Here is a 6,214-nt window from a genome sequence, read left to right on the forward strand (position 1 = left end):
GTCCGTCAGAACACCAAAATCAAAAGTACCCTCAGAGGGCCACCTGGATTGGTTATCCAAAGGATATTGAGGCCATTCGGTGGTACAGAGGAAAACAAGCTGCTTTTTGTGGGGGCTTTGTGAGAAACCCAATTTGGAAAATTTTTGGAGGAGGCAACTCAAAGGGGTTTTAGGATCAGTCTTAGAGTTGGTATTGCCCATGGTGCCCCAGTACTTCGGAGAGTTATCCCCCAAGACAAGGCGTCCCCCGTGTTAGAGGAGAACTCTAGGATTAATGGAGGCAGTTCCCCGTAAGTGAGACGTCTCCCAGGTTACGGGGTCCATCAAAGGGAGTGGAAAGCCATCCCTGGTGCGGCCGCGACATGGGACAGGAAGGACTCAGATGGAGAAGTGATGGGCAGGATTTACCCGAGTCCAAAACTGATCGCGCTGTACTCAACCACTGAGGTACGGTTGTAGAAGAGTCCCTTGTGGGGAGGGGGGCCTGGCCGCCGAGGGGTTTTGGCACCAATTTAAGGTAGTCGAGAGGCGCCAGAAACTGAATCAGCCAAATTTTAGCAAACAGGCTTTATTGGGGAGAAAAACCCAGCCTGAGCGAAGTCCCATGGTCCACAGTGTCTGGGCTGAGGGAGTCATGCCCCGGGCTATAGGAGTGACCTTTTTATTGCCCGGAGACGTGGCTGGGCTGGCCCTGGGCCCGTATCTAGTAAGGTGGTCAGGGATTGGAAGGCACAGGCATGTCCGGGCCCCTGACTAGGCAGGGGTGTCTGCTAGGGATTGGTGGAGCTGGGGCACCTGAATCCCTGGCCAAAGGTGCCCATCCAGGATTGATGGGCGCAGGCACATCCGAGGAAGGCTGCTGGTGATTGGTGGATGCAGGCATGTCCGCACCCCTAGCCAGGTGAGGAAGGCTGCTGGTGATTGGTGGACACAGGCACGTCCGCACCCCTAGCCAGGTAAGGGAGCACTTCCTAGTTCCCAGTAGAGCGCACACATGTGGCTGAGTGCAAGTTCCAGCGAGAATTGCATCAGCCAACTCTGATCAGCACCACATGGGATGGGAGGTTATTGATTTGGCCAGACAAAAAGTTGCCCCCAGCTCTTGTTTTTATGTATATATGTATGTATGTGTATATATGCATATAGGCATATATGCAGCTGTAAAAAAGAATTTTGCTTAATACATCATGAAGTACAATGCTGTCTGTGATAGAATTATAGCTATTGGCCTTCAAGGAAACCCAATCAATACAACTATGATTCAAATTTATGTACCAACCATGAAAGTTAGTGATGAAGAAATTGAAGAATTCTATCAATGACTTCAGTTTGAAATTGATTAAAGATGCATTGTTAATTATTGATGATTGGAATGCAAAAGTTGGAAGCCAAGAGGAAGGAACAGCAGTTGGAAAAGATGGACTTGGTGTAGCAGTGAAGCTGGAACTCAATCGCATGACAGAATTTTGCAAAACCAACTACTTGTTCATAGCAAATACCTTTTTTCAACAATGCAAAAGGTGACTATACACATGAACTTCCCCAGATGGAATACACAGAAATCAAATTGACTATATCTGTGGAAGACACTATGGAGAAGTTCAATATCAGCAGCTAATACCAGACCAGGGGCCAACTGTGGAACAGACCATCAATTGCTCGTATGGAAGTTCAGAATAAAGCTGAAGAAAATTAAAACTCATGAGAGCGAAATTACAGCCTTGAGTCTATCTCACCTGAATTTAGAGAACATCTCAAGAACAAATTTGGCACATTGAACACTAATGTCAGAATACTTGCTGAGCTGTGATAGGACATAATGATCATCATTCGTGGAGAAAGCAAAAGTCATGGACAAGACAGAAAAGGTGGAAGAAGTGGGGCACGAAGAAGGTAAAAGGAAACAGAGGTAAGATCTAGGAAGCAAAGCTATGGATAGAGATATGAGCATAGGTGTGTATATATGTAAATACAATAATTAAAAAAATAAAAATATACACACACAGGTGTGTATATATGTAAATATATTAATTCATAAAAATAGAGGTATTAGCCTAGGTACTTAAGTTTTTAAGGCAATACACCGAGGTAGTGCATAAACTTCAGGCTTCTGCTCATGCCCTACCTCAATGCAAGAACACTTTGTTCTAACAAACTGGTATTCTGTGATGCTAACCCTCCCAGCACAATCACCAAAAATAAAATGGGTGCACAGCAAATGTGGTGAAGAAAGTGGATGGTGTCCAGCTATCAAGAGATTTAGTGTACGGGATCTTAAATGCTTGAAGTTAAACAAGCGACCAACTACCAGAGAAGCAACAAGCCCACATAGAAGAAGTACACTAGCCTGTGTGATCATAAGGTGTCGACGGGATCGGGTAACAGGCATCAGAAGACCCAAAACAAATAAACAAAAAAAACCATACTGTTGAGGACGAGGGGGGTCAGAGCAGAGGCCCAAAACCAATTTGTAGGCAATAAGACATCCCCTCACAAAAGGGTCATGAGGAAAGGATGCGTCAACCAGGGTGCAGTAAAGCACCGAGAACATACAATATTTCTCTGGTTCCTTGAGGCTTCTTCGCCCGCCACTGTCATGTACTGACATTCACTGCAGGCTAGACCAGAGCATCTGCACAGGTACAGATAAGAGTTCACGATAGGAATCCAGGGGCAGGAATGGGAGTAGCGATACTAAAAGGGTAGGGGGAAGGTGGGGAGAGGAGAGGATGAAGGGGGAACCGATCACACTGATCAACACATAACCACACACACACACCCCTCCAGGGGAAGAAACAACAGAAACCATAGGGAAAGGGAGACAGCGGTCGGTAAAAGATATGAAAATCATAATTTATAATTTATCAAGGGTTCATTGCCGGGGGAGAGGAGCTGATACCAAGGGTTCAATAGAAGGTAAATGTCTAAAAAATAATGATGTCAACATATGTGCAAATATGATTGATACAATTGATATATGGATTATTATAAGAGTTGCAAGAGACCCCAATAAAATGATCTTTTAAATATTAAATTTTTTTTAACTATTTCTGTTGCCAAAACATATGGAATGATTGAGATTTATTTTTAAATGTCAGAAAGAATTTATCTTTTTTTCTTTTATACATCATTTTATTGAAGACTTTTATAGCTCTATGGTTATCCATACATCAGTTTTATGAGTCACATTTGTACATATGTTGCCATCATTTTCAAAACATTTTCTTTCTACTTGAGCCCTTGGTATCAGCTCCTCTCATTGGAGACCTTATTTCTTATTGGCGATAAGGTCAGAAATATTAAAAGGATTACAATCAGGAAATATACTTTATTATGAAATAATAATTCAGAATTCTTAATCCTTCTAGAATTTTTTGGAAATAGGATACATTTTCTCTTTATTACTTTATATATTACTAAACACACACACACACACACACACTCAAGTGCACTATCAAGCAGATATACCTCAGAGATATTGTGGGTTCAGTTCCAGACATGGCCATAAAGTGAGTATCACAATAAAGAGTTACATAAATATTCTAGTTGCCCAGTGCATATAAATGTTGAATTTACACTATACTGTAGTCTATTAAATATATGCAATGTCAATATGAAAAAGTTTAAAATATTTTGAGAATTAGCAACATGTGACACAAGGACATGAAATGAACACAATGTTATTGGTGCTGATTAAGCTTTTCAGCTTATGGTTGTCACAAAGCTCTGATTTGTTAAAACAAACAAACAAAAGCCACAATGTCTGTAAAGCACAATAAAACAAGGTATGCCTGTACCAAAAATTATTTTCAAATTCTTTGATTCTCCTGGGTCGCCTCACTAATTAGTTTTTCCATTTCTTTAAAGAATGATGTGGGGATTTGAATTGAGATTTTGATGTATTTGTTGATTGCTTGAAGTAGTATTGACATTTTCACAATATTAAGTCTTCCTATCTACAAAGAATATACTTCCATTTGGTCTGAGTCTCTTTTTGGTTTCTTGTAATAATATTCTGTAGTTTTCATTGTACATGTCTTTTGCTTCTTTGGCTAGGTTTATTCCTAGACATTTCATCATTTGTGTGTCTATTGTAAATGATACTGTCTTCTTGATATATTTTTCAGAGCTCTCTTCATGGCTATATAGGAATTGGATAGATTTCTCCTTGTTAATCTTGAATCCTGCTACTTTAAGAATCGTAATAAGAGGTATTCTCATCTAGTTCCCCTTTCCAGGGGAAATGGTTTCAGTTTTTCCCGATTCAGTGTGATGTTACCCATGTTTTCATATTTGGCTCTCATTATGTCAAGAAAGTTCTTTTCTGCTCCTATCATATTGAGTATTTTTATTATTAGGAATGGATGTTGGGTGTTAGCAAGTGATTTTCTACATCTCATGATATAATCATTTATTTTTTTAATTTTATTTATGTAGTAAATTCCACTGAATTTATTTTGAATATTGAACAATTATTGCATCCCTAGTATGAATCCAATCTGGTAATGATGTTTTGGTTTTGATTTGTTTGTTTTGATATGTTGTTGGATTTTATTGGCTGGAAATATAATCTTTCATAGTACTGTGTGTGTTATTCTTTTTTCTGCTTAAAAACACTTTACTATAATAAACACTTTGGAATGAAATTTAATTCGGATAAAAGCAAGTCTGTGTTGAAGTAATTTTCTGCTGTGTGTAGAAATGCAAATAAAATTTGCATGAATTTTAAAAACAAAGCATTTCACTCCAGAAATTTTTGGTATCTGAAAGAACACAAAAACTCACACAAGAACACACTAAACTCATGTAGCTTGGTGCGAGATTAGCCTGTCTATGGCTTTGGATGTGTGTCCATAGTGCTTTCTTTAGCTTCTACTTCTGAGAGTTTTTTTATTATTTTCCAGTGTTTGCTGAAGTTTGGGGACAATACTACAAAGAACATGAAACTGAGTCTGTCTCAATTACAGCTTACCTTTACCACTTTATTTAGCATGTAAAAGATGCTCTAATTCTTTACCCACCACCTCTAGTTTCTTTAATGTTTCATGCCATTTTGGACGATGCTGTATTACTTTTGCTAAAGCATCATTCTCTTGGTTATTTTTTTATATTTGTTTTGCTTGAAGACTTTTCCTTTGGCACTCAGCAATATTTTCATGGGCTACAGCGATGCTACATTCTATGTTTTTGTACATTTTTTCATAATCTTCAATTTCTCTGAGATTTATATCATATTCTAGAAAGTTCTTGCCCATTAAAAATTCACATTGCAACAGTGTTCTCAGCATACTTTGGTACTGGACATATCCCTCCTCTTGGGATCCAAAGTTGCACCACTTAATGAAGCTTTTCACTAGCAGAATAATTCTATCATCTGCAGCACTATCTCCGTCAATGAGGAGAAGCTGCCATATAACTTGGTTTTAGACATATTGTCAGGAGCGAACAGTTCCTGGACGACACCATACTTGGTAAAGTAGAGGGGCAGAGAAGGAACGGAAGACCCTCAATGAAATGAATTCACACTGGACTGTGTTGTGTTTTGTTCTGTTATCCATAGAGTCTCTCTCAGTTGGGGCCTACTCAATGGCATCTCTTGATTTGTCTTCTAGAAATTATTCCAAGTGTACAAAAACCATTTGCACAAATATCTGCACTGTACCACTATTTGTTAAGGGTAAAAATCTTAGAGCAAGCCTCCCATGATGTGGTGGTGGTGGTTCAAGCTCTATTCTCTTTAGTTCATTTGTATCCATCGTGAGGTCACCATTTCTACTAAAATTCTAGATATTTGCATCTTCTCTTTCTTTTCCTTTGTTAAATTTGCTAGTGATTTGTCATTTTTGTTGATCCTTTCAAAGAACCAACTTCTTGTCTTGTTGATTTTTTTCCCATTTTTTTCTGTTTGCCAGTTCATTTATTTCCACTATAATCTTTATAATTTCTATTTTATTTGAAGGTTTGCATTGTTGTCCTCATTCTAGTTGCTGGAGGTATTGGGTTAAGATTTTAATTTTTTATTTCTCCTCTTTTTTTTCAAGTGCACATTGATGGCCATAAATTACCCCGATAACTGCTTTTGCTGTATCCCAAAGGTTCTGATGTGATGTGTTCTTGTTATCACTTGTTTCAAATAATGTTTTAGTCTCATCCCTTGTTTGATCAATTACCAGTCATTTTTAATATTCAATCTCCATGTGTTGGTCTTTTTAAA

The 6,214-nt window shown here is 38.6% G+C and overlaps 1 pseudogene; it reads right to left on the reverse strand.

Moving 5' to 3' along the window:
- Positions 1–4,831: 4,831 nt before the first annotated feature.
- LOC101654699 lies at positions 4,832–5,420 on the reverse strand (annotated as a pseudogene).
- Positions 5,421–6,214: the final 794 nt, after the last annotated feature.

This window comes from Echinops telfairi, unplaced genomic scaffold (genome assembly GCF_000313985.2).
Source record: "Echinops telfairi isolate 266 unplaced genomic scaffold, ASM31398v2 ScPeMD7_1957;HRSCAF=2489, whole genome shotgun sequence".
In the NCBI taxonomy this organism is placed as follows: domain Eukaryota; kingdom Metazoa; phylum Chordata; class Mammalia; order Afrosoricida; family Tenrecidae; genus Echinops; species Echinops telfairi.